This window comes from Anabrus simplex, chromosome 13 (assembly GCF_040414725.1).
Source record: "Anabrus simplex isolate iqAnaSimp1 chromosome 13, ASM4041472v1, whole genome shotgun sequence".
NCBI classification, from domain to species: Eukaryota; Metazoa; Arthropoda; class Insecta; order Orthoptera; family Tettigoniidae; genus Anabrus; species Anabrus simplex.
The window spans coordinates 85,056,124-85,076,168 of NC_090277.1; the positions used below are offsets into that span (position 1 = coordinate 85,056,124).

General features: G+C 38.4%; 1 protein-coding gene across 2 annotated transcripts in view; it reads right to left on the bottom strand.

Moving 5' to 3' along the window:
* The window catches only part of LOC136884691 (uncharacterized), a 44,378-nt gene that overhangs the window by 23,671 nt on the left and 662 nt on the right, over positions 1–20,045 (bottom strand). For both annotated transcript variants that reach the window (XR_010861406.2, XM_067156963.2), the window contains exon 2: positions 7,874–7,953. The gene's annotated coding sequence lies outside the window, so the exon portion shown is untranslated. The remainder of the gene's footprint in view (positions 1–7,873; positions 7,954–20,045) is intronic.

Below are 20,045 nucleotides of genomic sequence, written 5' to 3' on the forward strand. Positions count from 1 at the left end.
GTATGAAAGGTGAAACACTTCATATCAAAATTCATTTATGAAGAAAGAGAACCAACAAAAACTCTGAATAATTGCATTAAAGACAAATATTTACATGGCTATAATCTTTATGGTCTACGTATACTTCACTCTTAACACATGAAGATGATGAGATGCTGGAAAAATTTGTAGCCAGAATTGATGTAAGTCCTAAATCAGTTTCCATTTGTGTTAATTTAGCAACACTGCCTTGGAAAGCTCACTGGAATTCGCCGGTGAAGCGATGTGATTAGGCAGCTTCAGTAGCTGATAAAACGACAGCAGCGTGAGATATTGATTTATTTTTTTATCAAATTATTTATCAGTGCAAACTGTGTATGGATGGTAATGTTAGCTGTGTTTTGCTCAAGGGCAAAAATCAAGTTTCTTCCAGAATAAAACTTGTCTGAGACAAGGAGATGCATTATCTCCTTTTCTATTCAACATTGCAGTGGAGAAGATTATCAGGAAATGAGCTCTTGTACCTGCTGGCTTCACATTGGGGAGAAAACATAAAGTCCTTGCATATGCGGATGATATTGTTCCTATTGGCCACAATGAATTAGAAATTAGGCAGTTATTTTTGGAACTAGAGAAAATGGCAGCAAAAATTGGCTTATGGGTAATTGATAAAAAGACACATTACATTGTTGTACAGAGACCGAATCATGAGGAGGTTGACAGATTGCATTTGAAGATTGGTAAACATATATTTAAAAAAGTAGAGGAGTTTAAATTCCTTGGTATATTAATCGATGAGCAAACTCGTAGGCAACAGGAACGCCAAGCTAGAATTAAGAATGCAAATAAGGTATTTTACTCTATGAGCCTTACATTAGCTCCAAGTTTTTAACAAGGAATGCAAAAACGACTATCTACAATACAATCATTCGACCAGTACTTTTGTATGGTTCCAAGACATGGAGTATAATCAAGAAAGAGCAGCAGCAGTTGCAAGTCTTTGAGAATAAAGTTTGTAGAAAAATATTTGGCTCATGAATCGATCCTATCTCTCAAAGCTGGCAGAAAAGATCTAATTATGAGATTTATACCCTCCCTCAACAACACACCATAATGGGTGTGATAGAATACAACAGAATGCATTGGGCTAGACATGTACTGAGGCTGCAGGATAACAGAGCACCACTAGATCTATACAAGGGATCTCTTAATGAGAAAAGACCTTCAGGAAGACCCCAAAGCACCTGAAAGGAGGTCAACAAGGTATGCCAGAATCTCCAAATTGATAACTGGGAAGAGGAGGCTCAAGATCGAAAAGGATGGAAGAGGATTGAGAGATCGGCACAGGAACTTCACTTCCTTCAGAATCCTAGAGTGAGTGAGTGTTTATCAGTTTGATCAACCCTCTACTGTTCACACTGTTCCCGACCACTCTATATATACGGACTTCAGTCGCATTAGAGAACTTTATGCCTATGTAGTAGAATTAGATGTGGCCACAAAAGAGCCAAGTTCATGCTGCATAAATTGGGAATATTAGACTCTCCACTTTGTTATAGTGGAACTTCAGATCAGACCAAAACACACATCGTTCAGGAGCCTTTCAAGAGATGGTTTAACTGGAGCCGGAACGAAATAATTATTGCCACTTCAAAGGCATACAACAGCTAGAACAGGACGTCAACATTTAATCCGTTTCACAGCACATACTGTATTATTTTCTTTCTGTATAATACAGATATAAACATGGAAATATCCACACTACTTTTATCTTTAATAATAATAATAATAATAATAATAATAATAATAATAATAATAATAATAATGTTATTGGCTTTATGTCCCACTAACTACTATTACGGTTTTTGGAGACACCGAAGTACCGGAATTTAGTCCCGCATGAGTTCTCTAATGTGTCAGTAAATCTACCGGCATGAGGCTGTCGTATTTGAGCACCTTCAAATACAACCGGACTGAGCCAGGATCGAACCTGCGAAGTTGGGGCCAGATAGCCAGTGCCTCAACCGTCGGAACCACTCAGCCCGGCTCTTTTATCTTTGGTGTTTGCCCCGCCTAGTAGCAGGATCCACTATGTCCGTCCTCTGTCTCCATTTCTTCCTCTTGTCAGTATGGAGATTTACACTTTTTAGGTCTCTATGAAGCGCAAAAGCTCATCATTGCCTAGGTCACCCCTTTAGTCTTTTGGCCTCATCCCAGCAATTTCCAAGGTATAGTACTTCTTCATAATAGTATCTTCTCCTAATTGCAGCACATATCCAAACCACAGTAAACAGCCCTCTGGCATTTTCTCCTCGAATGGTGGAACACCAAATTGTTTCCTTATGCTTTCAATGGAGATGCAATTCAACCTGTCCATCTAAGCAACCAGCTGTCCATCTAAGCGTCTTTTGTCTCTCTGCTTCTCTGGAGGTTGGCCAATTCAACACCATAGAGAGCAATGTGATGAATGACAGTACAGCAGATCTTATATTTTAGGCGCTCTTTTTCATCCGATGATAGCAGGCTGCGCCTGTCACCGTTCGTCACTTCATCCTTGCAGCACAAATTCTTGCATTTACCTATCAGCAAGATGGCCATCCTTAGTAATCGTAAGGGCCTGGATTATTTAAAAATGCATATGCAAATGCATATTTTGAACGTTGGATTATATACAGATATATTTTTCTCGTATGTGTGATCGATTATCTAAGATTTCTGAACGAAATGAAAATCTAATGAACTCTATATGTTGTACATCTCTTGGCAACACGAGAAGCCTTCCCTGATCAAGGAAAATGTTTTCAGTGTTGCAATACAAGCAGGTATACAGCTAATGATCCTTTTCACAACAGCTATTTCCTTCTTTCTGACCTTCCTTCCTCCTTACAGTAGCCTCCCAAGGTTTACTTAACTCATTGCGGGCCATGGACGGTGTATGATGTTTAAGCTTGCTCCTATACTGCGGGCCGTGGACGGCGTAAGACGTTTAATATTCCATGCAAAGCAATGCTGTTTACATTCGTCATCTATGCATTCTTACACCTCAGTCAGCATTACTGGTTGTAACAGGAAGTTAGTTGACCTCGTTGAGATAACCCTCGCGTTGAGTGGGCTCATGTTTATCTCAGCTGTTTTAGCGGGAATTTCTCAGCACTTCCTCGCGCATCAAGTCGGTACTTGAGATTCCAATGCAGTGCGTGTCATTCTTACCTAGTGTAGTATAATCTCTATATATAAAATAAGAGTTTTGTCTGTGCATTGCTCAGAATTTAAACAGGACGGCATTTATGTATCAGTCATATCCACAGTAAGCATTTTTTAATTTTCCATAATTTTTGTCCATCTGTCTATCTGTATGTATGCACGTATGTACACGCATCACGAGAAAACGGCTGAAGAGATTTGAATGATAATCGGTATGCAAAGTCCGGAAATAATCCTCTAAAATCTAGGCCATAAATAACTGTATTCACCCTGAGTCAAATGGTAGTTTAGGAGAAGGCCTAAAATTTAATTCTCAATATTAGTGGTCGTATTTAATGAAAATCGGTATGCAAAGTCGGGAAGTAAGTTGCTACAATCTAGGATATAAATAATTGTATTGACGCTGAGAAAAATGGCAGTTTAGGGGAAGGCCTGTTGCGAGCTGTTTGTGCTTACCTTAAAAAAAAAAAATCTCCCCTTCGAATTGGTGCTCTTTTCTCCGCCTGCTGTTACGAACTGTCGGCTTCCCGGCTGCTTGTACTACTGCTGTCACTGCTCGCCTGCATGGCGCATCCACTCTGACGTCACGCCTATAGTATGTTCTCGATCTACCCCGCTGGCATATATATATATGGCCTTGTGTCGTTCATTCGGCAGGTCAGTTGTAGTATAACCTTGTTAAAGACAGTGGGAGCTGGAACTCTGTACACGGCTGGAACGTGTCCATTTTACTTGTAAACTTTGTGCTGGACTTCTGTCAAGGGTGAGCAGACACTGTCATTTAACGTGCCCTACCTTGCTGTACTTGGGCTTCACCGTAGTAACGAAAATTGAACTTTGGTCCCTTCAGGACACATCTGAGTAGTCGTGCAGCGCAAATGTTCTGCCTTTTGGACATTTATATTCCTAAAATGTGGTGTAAATGGTGTACTGGACAGCTGATCTAAAATTCTAGCCCATACACATTCCTACCTTCTGAGATGAACTTTTGCATCGCGTCTGTTAGTGCTGAGGACTTGGCGGCTTGATCCTTATCCTATCCCATTCCTCCGTTTCTTATTTCCTTGTTTTCTTTTCTTATCCCATCTATCTGTTAACTTTGCGTAAAAATGGTGCTTGCTCAAAAGATGTGGTCTGCTAATTTAATTTGTATGTTCATCGGTTAGCTTCAATTTTATTATCGCCTCTGCGCATGCATGTGTGTTTTAATCCCTTCTGGGATCACTTGTTAGAATTCCTATTTTTTTTCTCTAATCTACCAAAAGGATCACTCCCTGGATTGGAGATTGGTTTATTTCTATTCTGAATCTCTAGAATTGTTTGGCATGAGGTTACATTTTTTGATGTCCTATTGTAAACATTGTATCAATTTGAGAGCTTATCTAGCAAGTGTATGACACTACCAACTTTGTATTCTACTGGCACGAGCCTGAAACTTTATTTGATGTACCTCCCTTCTAGCGTATTGTGTAATATAATACAAAGAAACTGATTTCAGAATCTATGGGTTCCCTCCCCCTTTTTCTCTTTCCCCTAATTGAAGTGTCGGAACATATGTCCAAAGATTGTAGTGATTGGTGCTTAGGAATTCGATTATGACGATGTAATCAAATTTTGTATCCTACGTGTTTTAAAATCAAACTTAATGCTTTTATTATGCCATATGCTGGTTCATACTATTTGTTCTGATGTAAAGATAATTTGTTACCCCTTTGAGATTGGTATAATATATTTGTTATTTTCAAACTTGTTTTCCAAAATTCTCCTTCACGAGTTCCTTTCCCCTATTACTTCTGTTTTCACGTGTACCTACCACGGCAATTCTCTTGGGTAGCAGCCCTTTAACTTCTTTATGCACATGTATGGAGCTCTGAATTGCACTGTTTACGGTAATGTTGACACGATGTATTGAACTGTTATATTCTCATGTTGCACGCTTCTCGGCTCTGCGCGCTTGTGTACTGTCAGTTCTGAGTACTTTGATATCTTGTTGTCTAGTATCTCGATCAAGGGCACTCTCCTAAAAACAAATCTCAATTACCACGCTATTTCTAGCAAGTTGATAGTAAGCAAAGATACTATCAAGTACAAAGAGCGTTACAGGCCTAAAATGTAGTTCTCAAATATTTGTTATTAGTGGTCCTATCATAAAAAACAAGTTAGAAGTGAAACAATATGGTACTGCAATAAGTGTGGTGTTCCTCTTCACCCTGGAACCTGTGACACCAGATATCACCCCTCAGTATCTACTAGAGGTAAGCACAAAGTATCATGTTTCTAACATTTATAGTTCAGGAGTAATGGTAAATTCTATTAAGTGGTGCATGTACAAAGGGCCGGGCATGAAAATGGCTGGTCCAGGCATTCAAGTGTCCTGCTGAGAGGCAGGTACTGAACGTGTTAAACAAGTGCGTTCATCTGTGAACTTGTTCTTCGGCTATTGCAGTGTTTTACCGAATGAAAATGTAAAAATAACTAAAGATAAGAGCTCTAGGTCTATTTTAATTAGACTATAGATATCAGGCAATGGTGACTATACAAGTGACGATGCAGTGTAATGTCAAGTGTGTGACAAGAGTGTAAAATGCGATAAAAAATTCAAACTGAACAGCACTTTACAAAGGTGAAAAAATGAGTGTATCCTCCTACTTCAATACATCATATATTCCATCACTAGACGGAGTAATCAAATTCGAACATGTTTCGGCTCGTTTGAGCCATCTTCAGTGAAAGGGGGCGGGGGGACGGGTGAAATAATTTACATAATACAAGCTAAAAAATGCCCAAAAAAAAACATAATGAACAAATGAAAAAACAAAAGAGCCTAGATGGAAACAAAATTAGCAAAATATACAATATTTACATCATCATGTGGAGCAAAAAAACAACTCACTGCGACAAAATTCAGTGAAACGGGTTAATACAAACATAATTGAAACTAAAAACTGTGTTAGCCTAAGAAGAAAAGAAATGAAAACAAATGATACATATGGAAATGAACAATAAGTGCTCATAGTGAGGTTGTGGACCTCATAGTTTACAAAATATTGGTTTTGTAACATTACAAAAAGAGGATGAAATCACTGTCAAAAATTCAGGCAGAAAATCTATCTTTGTAGAAACCCATCACATCGAATTGGCTAGGAAGGGAGCGGGAGTGAAAAAGTTTGAGAAACAAAACCCGACATAACGTGACAAGGAAAAAACACTGATGAAATTTAAAGCTTTAGAACAGCAGCATTCTCAATATTTTCCCAATCTAGCGGTCCCATTCTTGATTTATCGTTTCATAATGTTGCAAACCAACCAGCCCAGTTTGAGGAACTATTGTCTTTAATGATGTCAATTATTACATGTTCTGATAGTGTGACGTGTGATGCACTTAGGGTTACCATATTCTGAAACCCCAAAATGAGGACACCCTCAACGGAATTGAATAACGCATTCTTAGAACGGCTGAATCCCGAATGGAACATTATCAGTTCACTTTTATGTTGTGAAATAGCTACATTTACATAGGAAACAAAATTTAAAAATATTACACACATTGCACATACTTACACTTTAAAGTCCACGTCCCATGCATATTTCTCACCAGACTGAATCTTTTTTTTAACAGTTCCGTTTGTTGACACGAATATTTAAAGTAGTTTTTGCAATTCACATGTCTAAAATTAAATTTTACCATTGCAATCCCTTTTACAGTATCAACTGTCAGTCTATTTCTCTCCTCTGCCCACTGCGCCTGTATTAAGGAGAACAACCTTTCAACACAAGCGTTATGGGCTGGCACTGCAAAGAGGAACTACACAATTATGTAGATTGTAAGCAATGTAAATCGATATTTTCGGTTTTACTAGTACAACAGATTGATTGAAAGTGAATAACAAACTGCGTAATTCAATGACTGATATAAAAAATACATACAACTTATTGACAATGTGAGATGAAACAAAAATCAAAAGATCTTACTTCCCAACAACAAAAAATGCACACATTAGCAGAAATCATAACAATGTATGTGGACACTACATTAAACATCGAAAGTACAGACATGCCCGCATAAATGCGGACGTATGGTACCCCTACATACACTGCTAGCAAGAGTGAAGTTAGCGATTACATTAACTCTTGTACAGTAAGTTTCTGCACCTCCAAATCGTGCATATCAAATATAATTCCTGGGGGGTATCAACACATGGTCAGTCACTGGCATGGGCTTTGGGACCAGTGGTTGCAGAACACCAGTTGCTGGTAATTTCAATAATATGTTTGGTTTCAGTGGCCTGGGCAGCTGCTGAAACACTGGTGTGTTCAGTAACGGAATGTAGTTTATACTCTACCAGCTTAACTTTTCAGATATAAGAACTTCATCTATTTTACACTCCAGCACCTCAGTTATAATGTCAACATAACATGATTGATAATTCTGATCCCTCTACAAATCATTATACAAAATATAGGCCAACTATATAACCAGTCATTTAGTCACATCCCATAAGAAACGAGATAAATTTCACAGTATATATATATAATAACCTGATACTGTCACAATGGTATTGTTGGTGACATGTCATCCTAAAACACTTCAAGACTGGCAACTATTCAAATAGATTCCAGTCTAGTTTGATCAAGCTCTTTGTAGCACGGCTAATAACAATAACCAAAATAGCACATGATTTCAACTTACCATGTGAGAGAGACATCCTCCATTCCTGTGCAGCTAGAAAGTCTCTAGTTTTCACAGCCATCAGCTGCTCCATACGGCACCTGGAATATAAACATCAATGTGTAATACTTGGTAAGGGTCAGTGTTAACAACATTATTGCTGTTTGCAGAATACAGTCTGCAAGACACTGTAAATTAACTAAACACCTCCACAATACCCTATTTACAACCACTTCTATGGTCTCATTTACTTCTACAACTCATATAATTACATCAAAGTTTTACTAAGTAGCTGTAATGTCGAGGGTTATGCTAAGTAGATGTAAAATTTGCAACAAAACAAACAATAAGCTTCCTTAACTCTTGCAGTATTAACAATAAACTGATAAAAATGCATGCAGTCATTTTCTGTCAATATGTATGCCTACAACACACTGTAATTTTGATTAACAGTAAACGACTGCAAGGCTGTGCCACCTGCATAGGTCTTTATTTTTATTTTTAAAAATTTCATTTCAATTTAGGCACCTGAACCAAGGCTCTTGGTGCAATACAGATGAATTACAATGACAGTTATGTTCACAATGTAACTATACAGTAAAATAGAATAAATATATAATGTAACACAATTTAATAGATAAAACAAAGCTTCATGAACATAATTAACATACTACTTTAAGTACTCAGTTACATTATTCATGAAAATAGATAAAGTTGGAGAGAGTTATACAGTTATAGAAAAATGTCAAAGAGAATTTTGAACCGTAACTAGTAGAATGAATCTGATGGTACTGAATGTTATAAACAATTCTTGTTTCATAATTATGAATCTGTGAATTGGTAATTATTGATGTGTTTGAGCAAACTAATTTATTTTAGAGATCATAATTATAGAAGCCTTTATGCAGAGGCTTACAATGCTCATACAAATGTTTAATCGGTGTTATAATTATAATTTGATTATAATTGAAATTCTCGAATCCTCATATTCAGGCGAGTTAGTTGATTGTTTTCTTCCAGTTCTGTTGTTTCTTAATTGTAAGCGGTATTGTTAACGTGAGCAAAAGAACAGTAGTGGAGAAATATGTGGTCTTAAAAAATGGTTAATTATGAAGACAATGAAACAGGAAATGCAGAACAACAAATAAATGACAAAATGTCTGAAATGTCAGCTTGTTCCACGTCACAATGCAGCTATATAACTAAGGGATATTTTAAAATTGTGTGGCAATGAACAAACTCCAGTACCCCACAATGCTCAATTCCGTAAGGAATATTCTCTAATGCTCGTATGATGTCAAGTAAGTTAGTACAAAACACAGTGAACTGCAAGGAAAAAGTGTGGACCATTTCAACAAAACTTTACAATAGAGAAAAATAGAGGCTAGTTAATTTGTTAACCCTCTCATGCATGAGGACCTCATATGAGGTCGTTGGAGTTCTCATGCATTTTCACGCATTATTTATTACATATTCCTTAATCATCTACTCAAAATATACCAGTGATGCCCTTCTCTCTCTCTCTCTCTCTCATATTTTTTTTTTTTTTTTTACATAACAGACAGCAAAGTTGCCCTACTGCCCTACATCCAAAGGTACTCCTTCCTCCCCGTCAACATCCAGGCATACCAACCACTGTTCATTTTTCTAATACATTACTGACCTACGGTCGTGTTAGTATACTTGTAGCTTGCAATGCAGTACCCACAGCCAGTAGAGAGTACGGATTGGTCTTTGAAAGTTAAAAGATTAGCGTAGTAATCGCAAAAGGTTGCTATTTGCTTTACGTTGCACTGACGCAGATAGGTCTTATGGCGACGGTGGAATAGGAAAGACCTTGGAATGGGAAGGAAGTAGCCGTGGCCTTAATTAAGGTACAGCCCCAGCATTTGCCTGGTGTGAAATTGGGAAAGCACGGAAAACCATCTTCAGGGCTGCCGACAGTGGAGTTCGAACCTACAATACTCCAGATGCAAGCTCACAGCTGCGCACCCCTAACCGCATGGCCAACTCGCCCGGTGCAAAAAGTGTGTGTGTGTGTGTGTGTGTATTTTCCATTAAGGCAAACCACATCACATAAGAGTGTTAAGGTATTGGCTCCAGTTAAGAATTGTTGGTAAATCTATGATGCTGAACGCAAGTAAAACTTTGAAGCTTGACATTTTCGTCACCAAACACAAATGAAAAATCATTCATGCACGAGAGGGTTAAAGAGTTCAAGATCACCATCAGTGCTCAAGAATGTAGTTATCTTATACGTGAAGTAATAAAATAAAAAAGTTGTGCGGATCACATGATATCACAGCAAGCTACATAAGACTGCCAACTTACAAAATTAGGTCAGCTGGTAACAAGACCGTTGATCTGGATAAGATAGACCCGGCTAATGAAAAGCTTAATAGAATGGGCTGGGTGGTAAGCGAAAGGGAGTCTGGGGGCATTATCCCCAGGTTAGTGCTGTAAAGCAGATCACAGGCCTCTAGTATCCCCAGTGACAGTATTGACTAGTGAATAAATTAACCTGTGATTAACTAAATAATCTGCGAATTTCACTTCTTTTTAATTTATAAATTGACCTTTTTTCATGAATTCTTAAGAAAAGAATATTCATTAGGACATATTCTCTATGGAATAATGTACAAGTGTTTCCTTGACGACTGTTTCAATTGTAGAAATAGTTTATATATTTTCTCTTGAGTTTTTTGTTTGTTTTATGGCCGGTTTCTGGAATGACAGTTATCTGTACATGCGTAGTTATCAGTGACTTAACATGGTGATATGTTTAAAACGAGTTTCCGAAACAACAGTTATCGGCTTCTTCACAGTGGTCTGCGCAACGACTGGTAACTGCGGCTAGTGCTATAGTTACCTCTATGTTAGAACTGATTCCAACATATACCGCTATGAGGCTCCACTCGTACAAGGTCTTATATTAGTTTCTTAAACATTAATATGTGATAATGAACTGGTTATAATACATTTACAGTCACTCATTGTAGTTTTAACGTGCTTGGGTGTGCTGGAGTCGACATTATTTTGGTCAGTACATTTACTTCCATGTTATCACTGGCTTTTAGTCACTGATTTCACTTAAATGGTATCATCTGTCCCTGTCATCTGTTTACGTTATAGTCTTCTCGGAGTATGACGCCTCTAATGTAGATGCATCTTGCAATATGGGAAATAAATCGTCAAATAAAATAGAACTCGAATCAAATGGATTTTCATCAGGCTCAAGTTGATCTTTCTGTGTACAGTAGAATTAATGTTAAGATCTCTTTCGTCAGGCTTTGATTCATGTGTCCCACCAACAGTTAACACCGAGTCTGAAATTATGGAATATTTACATTTGTATTAAATAATAAATATCTTAGGTACCAGTATGCATTTAATATAAGCCTGCTGAATAATAAATATCGATTTTTCATTGTTTTTTAATGTTATTATAGGCTATTCTTTAACCGGTGACGTGAGGTCTCAGACTCCCAGTAAACATAAAACATCTGGACTTGGGAGCTGTAAGTTATGTCATCTTCTTATGTGTCAACACACTTCACACCCTAGGTCGGGGTTAGCTCGCTAGGGTCGATTGAAATTCTCAAGTGGACTTCACGTCAGCAGTTACGATAGTATTTTTGTCAACGCATGTTGTGTGCTCAGTGTAAGTAAAACATCTCAAATTACTAGTCCGTTGCAGTTATTATGAACTACAAATTCTCAGTTCAAGGAGTACATTAGGGAACTACAGTACTGATGAAAAATTGAGTGATACGGCTATTTTCTTTTAGCTGTTGGAGATCGCAGATTGTAATGCTTTCATGTTGTCCAAGTTGTGCCATGAAAGCCCGCAAAAAAATGGAATTCTTGAAGGGTTTGGCATCTGATCAGGTGAAATTACATGTCAAAGAAGAGTGATAAATGAGTGAGTTCCCTGAGAGATACGAACGGGAATAAGCAACATTTTGTACGTAAGACTCGGCGTCGAGATACAGAAGAAAAACTGAAGAAACGGCAATCTTACCGTACATATCCAGCATCCTTGAAGAGAAATGGCATATGCGTGTTTTAAGTAGGAGTTTTCGGTTTGTTTGCAATCTACAAAAAAAGTCTGCAACAGTTGCAGCGGGAACAAATGGATATCGCACCATCAATGCAGAACTTCAGTGCCGGAATGATAGGTTTCAAAGTGTGCTGCACTTTTTCATTTATGGATTTTTTCGTTTACGCTTGTTGTGTTCTGGATCAGTGAAAAGTGATCTGTTTGGAAATTGCCGCGTATTTTTATAATTTTACTGACGACAACGATCAAGGTGCAATTTAGACGACTGCGTACTGTGAATAAGAAAGAACAGGAAATATATATAATGTTTGCATTATTTGATCGTACATACTGTATATTCATATTATGAGAGATTATTACATACTAATAACATTGATTGAGATGACTGTACATATTTGCTAACCATTTTTCATTGTAGAAAACTTCTGCTAGTAAAAGTAACTAGATATTACCAAAATAACCCTAAAATCATTTGCGTAGAGACATCTATTGGAGGACGACAGGTACTAAACATGACGATAACTGCACTGTTTATTACCAGGGCTTATAAATCTGGATTTAAGTTTCCGGAAACTCACTAAAGTTAACAGCGCAGTTAAAGTTACAAGCGCATTTAGGTAACTCACAGGTAACTGCGGTGTACCAGAAACCGGCCATTAATGTTGTCAATCTTATGTTAATTTTAAGGACACTTCCTCTTAAGCATTACTTCGTCAATTTATATATTTTTCATCTAGACAGTGTTATGTGGCTGAAGATGTTGATAATATACGAAACATGTACCACTTTTAACCATTAAATTACTTAAGCAATCATTGTATCAACTAGGTGGAAAATAATAAATACTTAATTGTGAATCGATAGGAACTGTGCCGGCTGCCAAGGCCTGTCACACTCCTCTGGGGCAATGATTAATAAATGACAGATGAAATTAAATGATATTGCTGGAATGATAGATGACAGGGAAAGCCGGAGTATCCAGAGAAAAACCTGTCCCGCTTCCGCTTTGTCAGGCACAAACCTCACATGGAGTGACTGGGATTTGAACCACAGAACCCAGCGGTGAGGCTGGCGCGCTGCCGCCTGAGCCACGGAGGCTCTTAGCTACTTCAGGTATCAGGTATACTTTCTGCATAATTTTCTCCTTCATAAATATCCACTCATGGCAGGAACTGCATAATCTTCCCTAGTCTTCCCAGCCCAAAATTTGCAACATTTTCATAACACTAATTTTTTAAAATCAGATATCACTCTGAAGAGCTGCTTTGATATTCTCCCGTTCTTGAATCAACTAATCCTGGTGTAGGTCCCATTGTAGACCTTTTCTAAAATTAACAGATAGGTAGCCTACTTATAGTGATCCCATGAGATACTTTTACTCCATTAACACAGTAATTAAAATTGGTGAAACTTACAACCTGACCTTTTGCCCCATTTACTATCGTATTATTGTCTGCTACCCATCTCACAACTTCATTGTGGACTTTTTAACAGTCACTCACAATCCAACCTATATATTATTCTGATCCCCAAAAAGCTGTATCCCTGTATTCTGATCCCCAAAAAGCTGTATCCCTGATCCAGTTCTTGACTCATTATTTAGGCCTATATAGGCTATATATTGCAGGTAGTTAAAATACTGGAAAGGATATTAGAAAGAAGAATGAGAAGAAAAATTGAAGGAGAGTTACAAGAGGAACAATATGTCTTCAGGAGTGGAAGGTCTACAGTAGACCCAATCTTTAACATGAGACAGCTGATGATAAAGAACTGGGATTGTGGATAGGATCTGGTCATGACTTTCATAGATATAGAAAAGGCATATGATAGTGTCCCCAGAAAGAAAGTTTGGGAAACCATGGTTAAAAAGAGACTCAGAATAGAAATGTTAGAAACGGTGTAAGCAATGTACAACAACTGTGTTAGCAGAGTACTGACCCCAGTTAGAAAGAATGGTTTAGGAATAAGACTAGACTAAGACAGGGGAGTGTGCTGTCCCCTCTTTTATTATGGTCACGGACGAAAATGTAAAGAAAACAAAGGAAGCCTATGGAGATAGAGAGATGATACTGCTATTTGCAGATGTTGATGTGATCTGGGAAAAGAACAACAAAGAAGTGCAATAACGGCACTTAACGCCCTTGAAAGGGCCTTGGCCTGCCCAGCGACCACTGCTCAGCCCGAAGGCCTGCAAATTATGGGGGGTCGTGCGGTCAGCACGACACATCCTCTCGGCCGTTATTCTGGGCATCCTAGATTGGAGCCGCCATCTCTCCGTCAGTTAGCTCCTCAATTCTAATCACGTAGGTTGAGTGGACCTCGAACCAGCCCTCAGGTCGAGAGAAAAATCCCTGACCTGGCCGGGAATCAAATCCGGGGCCTCCGGGCGAGAGGCAGGCACGCTACCCCTACACCACGGGGTCGGCAACAACTAGATGTACTGAACGAAAAAACTGAGAAGTATGGCATGAAAATCAGTACAGAGAAAAGCAAGACTATGGTGATGTCGAGAGGGGAAAGGCAAGGAAAGGGCACTGTGAAAATTGGAAGTCAAAGTCTGGAAATTGTGGACAGCTTCAAATACCTAGGAAGAGAATTAATGCAAAATGGGCATGGAGATTACCAGGAGGATACAGCAGGGTAATGCATTCTACCAAAGTGTAAGAAAACTTGTTTGGAGCAAAGAAGTACCAAAGAAAAGTAAAGACAAGGAAAGAGAGAGTGAGAAATGAAGATGTTAAGAAGGAAGTTGGGATACGAAAGGTAAATGAGAGAGTTGAAAAGAATAAACTAAGGTGGTTTGGACATGTAAAGGTGCATTTTTTTTTGCAACTTGCTTTACGTCGCACCGACACAGATAGGTCTTATGGCGATACTCAGATAGGAAAGGCCTAGGTTTGGGAAAGAATCTGCCATGGCCTTAATTAAGGAACAGCCCCAGCATTTGCCTGGTGTGAAAATGAGAAACCACGGAAAACCATCTTCAGGACTGCCAACAGTGCGGCTTGAACCCACTATCTCCCGGATGCAAGCTCATAGTTGCGCGCTCCTAACCGCACGGCCAACTCGCCCGGTATGTAAAGATGATGGAGGAGAATAGAATTCCAAGACAGATGCTGGAGGCAAAGTGTGAGGGCAAGACAGCAAGAGGAAGATCTAGAACAAGGTGGATTGAATCAGTGAAGAGCAACATAAGACTGAATTCAGACTGGGACAAGGTCGTGGAAGAGGAATGGAGGAGGGAAAGGGGAAGATGGAGACGTGGTATAAATACCCCAACCCGGCAGGAGCTGGATAAGGGGAACTGACAATGATGATGACAGTCTATACAAGAAAACATAAGCGTCCAATAATACTGTCCTGCAGAACTTCCCTCTTAATCATTCCAGTACAGGATCAGATCCTTCACCTACTCTAATTGTCAAAGTTCTGTTTTCTAGAAAGTTAGCTACAAATTCAAGCACTCTTTCTTTTAGCCCAACAGCTCTAATTTTTATCAGTATTTTCCCATGATCTACAAAATCAAAAGCCCTGGATAGGTCAATAGCAACACAGTCCATTTGACATCCAGTATTGAAATATCTTGTTGGAATCCTGAAAGTTGAGCCTCGCTGCAATAACCTTTCCTAAACATTTATTTTTATCTTTTACAAGTTGCTTTACATTGCACCCACACAAGATAGGTCTTATGGAGATGATCTAAGCATTTTACAAATATGTCTAATATAAACAGAAAGTATGCTTTCGTGGTATAAGTCCAGGATACATCGGCTCAGGTGAGCAGGGACTCCGCGGCAGCTGTTCGTGCGTCTATATGACGTCATGTATGACATGTTAGAAAGTTGAGGTTTGCAATCATGGTGGATAATTCGAAGGGACGTGTAGTGGCAGCTAAATGTATAAATTAATGGTCTGGTATATTTGGCTGTTTGAGACGACGTAACACGGTCCACAGGCAGTAAATTGAGTTAATACTTCACTAGCTGGTTCGTAAAAGAGACATTAATGACGGAGTGATCTTTTGGGGTAAATATTAATTACCTTGCGATGTCATCTCTGTTACTGAAAATGTACTATCTGTATCTATATATACATCGTTTACACCTCAAATCATCAAGTACTATCGGCGCACTTTTTAGTGATAGATTTACACCCTAGTGTTGAAGTGGTTGACTTCGGTTATCTTCAAGATTCGTATTGGCAACCTTTGAAACACAAACTAAGAATCGCTTATCATCGCTGTGCGCCATCTGGCGTACACTTTAAGTACTCTTTCTGTTGTTGTTTACACGGCAAAGCCAAACTACAGAATTCATGCTAGGAACACGTTTCACAACGGGATATGTTATATAGTATTATATATTGTGTGTGTGATACAGTTGTTTGCTTAAAATAATAAAGGTTTATAAAATTCATATCGATCGATCATATTATCGATTCAATTCAGATTTCATTTCCATTCAGTTGGCAGTATTAACGGAACCCTTCCTACTTCTCCAACGAGTACAAAAATCTATCACTAAAAAGTGCGCATATTATAACTTGTTTGAGTGGATAAACCGATGGACTATGGAGATGAAAATCGCTGGTTCAAGACGGCCTGTTGCCAGGAATTTATAACAGGTAAGTAAAATTAGTATAATATGCAAATTTGTAAGTGGAATAACTACGTATTCTGGGTGAAATGGATGCCAGTGAAGTACAGGCGGGAGGTAAAAGAAAGTGAAGAGATTGAAAGTAAAAGGGGATACTTCTTCTGTGTCTTTTAATTTCTCCCCACCCAAAACCCCTCCTATCCAAGAGGTCCTGTAAGTATGTCGTCATAGCTGTGCCGGCGAATTCAGGCCTTGTTCCCCCAGAGCTTATATACAAGACTTTTCAAGCTGACTGGCCTGAATACCATTAACCCTGGAACCATACACCCATGTTTCAGGGACAGTAACCGTACACCGGGGCACCAAGTACCCCACAAAAAAAAGCTTCACGTAATTTACACATTCAGACTTACGATTTATTTTAAAATTTCATGAAATCAGTGAAATGGATTATTTTCAATACACGAATATATATTTGCAAATTAGAACAGCCCTGCAATCACTAGTAATGAAATAAAAAGGTCCAAACAAAATTCTACCTTTTGATTTTTCGTACTATCAAGATTCAGTTTGCAGAATTAGGGTTTAACTCCAGCATATAGCTTTTGCATACGAATATATTTTGTTCACTGCAGGTAATTGTGATTTTAGAATCTTTGGACAGTCGTTACATATTCCAGACCTGCGACTGAATATTGTTGGCTGACTGGGTATTGAAATACCATTTTTTACACAATATAAAGGCGAATTCCTCTCTGTATTGATGAGATTTCCAGTCCTTGTCATACCCAAGATATCATTCATTCTTCTGCCGACGAGAAAAGATCATCTCAAGCACAAAGGGAAAATACATATTCTACTCCTATCATCATCTTCAACGATGTTTATTTCCATCATCGTCTAAAGCATCAAAAAAGAGAAGAATGAAAGAAAGAAAATACTTCTGGAGAAAGCATAGGCCCTACTTCATCAACAAAAGGCTCAGACCTACCGGTACATGATTCTGGTCAAATCTGTTCACCGCTTTCAAAGCAGTCGACTTCAAATACTCTTAACGCAAAGTACAAAGGTACAAAGCATTAAAATCTAAACTGGCTACACAGAAATGATTAAACATACACCAGGAAACAGTATGCCCCAAACATATGTTTTGATATACAAGCAGTCTTCGCTCGTTAGAATTAGCGCACAAGCTGAGAAAGTACGAAGGTGAAAGAAAAATCACAGAGGTAGGAGATTATAGGGGTTGCTAACACCAAATTACTGCGAATTAAAACTTCCCAAGGGCATACAGTGCCGCGGTGTATGGTTCAATGGTTAACGTACACAAGTGTTTTACAATTATAATACAGAGAAATAAACAAGTACTAAAATTTCCACCCCACAGGTTACCTGTACTATTACATGGGTATAAGAACCTACAACAAATTACAAGTATAATAAGAGAATTAAAATACAGGGAAATGCTAAGAGAAGAATGAAAGAAAGAAAATACTTCTGGAGAAAGCATAGGCCCTACTTCATAAACAAGTATATAGAAGACATTTAACGTAAAGGATCTCGGCCACTGGATTTGTCATTACACTTTATGGAAAAATGAAAACCTACAACCTGTTTTCCAATCATTGACCGGGTCAGGGATGTAATGAATGAAGCAGATATAGGCTGTTAGTACGATGGGGTCGCCACTCCCAAAGTGATTTATTAATGAATGACAGATGCAATGAAATGAGAACGGAGTGTTGCTGGAATGAAAGATGACAGGGAAAACCGGAGTACCCGGAGAAAAACCTGTCCCGCCTCCGCTTTGTCCAGCACAAATCTCACATGGAGTGACCGGGATTTGAACCACGGTATCCAGCGGTGAGAGGCCGACGCGCTGCCGTCTGAGCCACGGAGGCTTACACTTTATGGAAAGAAAGTAAATTTATAATTTTGTATTTAATTATCTTTAGTGCTTGAATCTGTTGTATGTAATCTTTAAGTCAACAAATTTTACCATCCATGTTGATTATGTCACTATCAACAATTACAGGCTGTGAAAGCATCAATCTAGACAATGAAGAAGTTAACACGTGCTATTTCAAACACCACAATTACCGTATTTATTACAAACTGAAACAATTCTTAGACAATATGCAAGAAATCTATGGAACTGAAGTTATACTATATAGTCAAAGAACAGAGAAGATCTTCAAAGAGCAATGGATAACAAGCAAATGTGGGCACCAGAAAATTATTTTGGGATAAATAAGAAGACAGTAATGATGATATTCAGAAGAGGCAGAAGGGTGGCAAAAGAGGACAATATAACTTTTGAAAAAAAGGACCTACAGAGTGCGAACAGCTTCAGATATTCGGGTATCTCTTTGCAGACCACGAGACTGTCCTACAGGTTTTATATAAGGGAAAGGATTCCTGCAGCGATTAGAGCAATCTATGACATAAAGGGACTCATCAGGCTATCGTTATCAACTGTTATGAAGTTATTCCAAACAAAAATAATGCCAGAAACTACATATGGCATAGAACTGAGTTGGGGGGCAGTCTTAAAGTGTCAGAACTTGCAGCGCTGAAAATAGTAAGGGCCAGATTTTTAAAATGCAACATTTGGCATCTCAAAAGTAACCCCTAATTGTCTGGTCTATGAATCGGCGAAAGAGACCTTCCTTACTGAAGATATTAGGTGCAGTATGTCACTACCTTCTACCTACTTCACATATGACAGAACATAAAACGAAGAGAATAAGAATGAGATCTCCAAAGATTTCTACTGAACAGATGTCATATTGGACAGAAACTGGACAAGACCCAATCAAGAAAAGAGGAATGCCATAACACATCTAGCAGTACATGGTTTCCACCATAGATTCTGAAACAATACCTCGTTTCACCAACCGAACGAGAAGTGTGTGTGTGTGTGTGTGTGTGTGTGTGACTTGTGTATGAAAAATTGCGAAAAATATCACTTTGATAAATGTGAAAAATGAATCAAGTCACTATGTGAATGTAGTAAAGAAAAGCAATGAATGAGGTATGCTTAACAGACTTGAGTGCTATAGTTTTGTATGGAACCAAATAAAAATAAATCTCATATTATCCTGTGTCTGGCCATTGGCTATTATTATAAAATAATTCCTGAACATTGTTTTATTAGAAATCCACCTTCATAGCACACTGGTCAACTATAGCACACAAACCTTTTCTTGAGCCCTGAGATCCATAGTGCTGAATGGGAACTATAGGGCTCAAGAAATGGTTCGCGTACTATACACCATATACTGCATAGTAAACTACAGTTAGCCTACCCTAAGTTTATATCCAGGTTTTGTCATGTTTATTATGACTGCGGTCTTTCTCAGGGATTTTCCGCACTCATCTGAACATAATGCTGGGCATATTATTATATCACAGTCCCGACGCAACTATTGGCAGTAATTAGTAACATTAACCACTGATATGATCGAAGAACTCATTTCAATTTTGTGTATAGATTAAACTGTCCGAGAATGGTTCGAAGTTATGAATTTACGCAGTA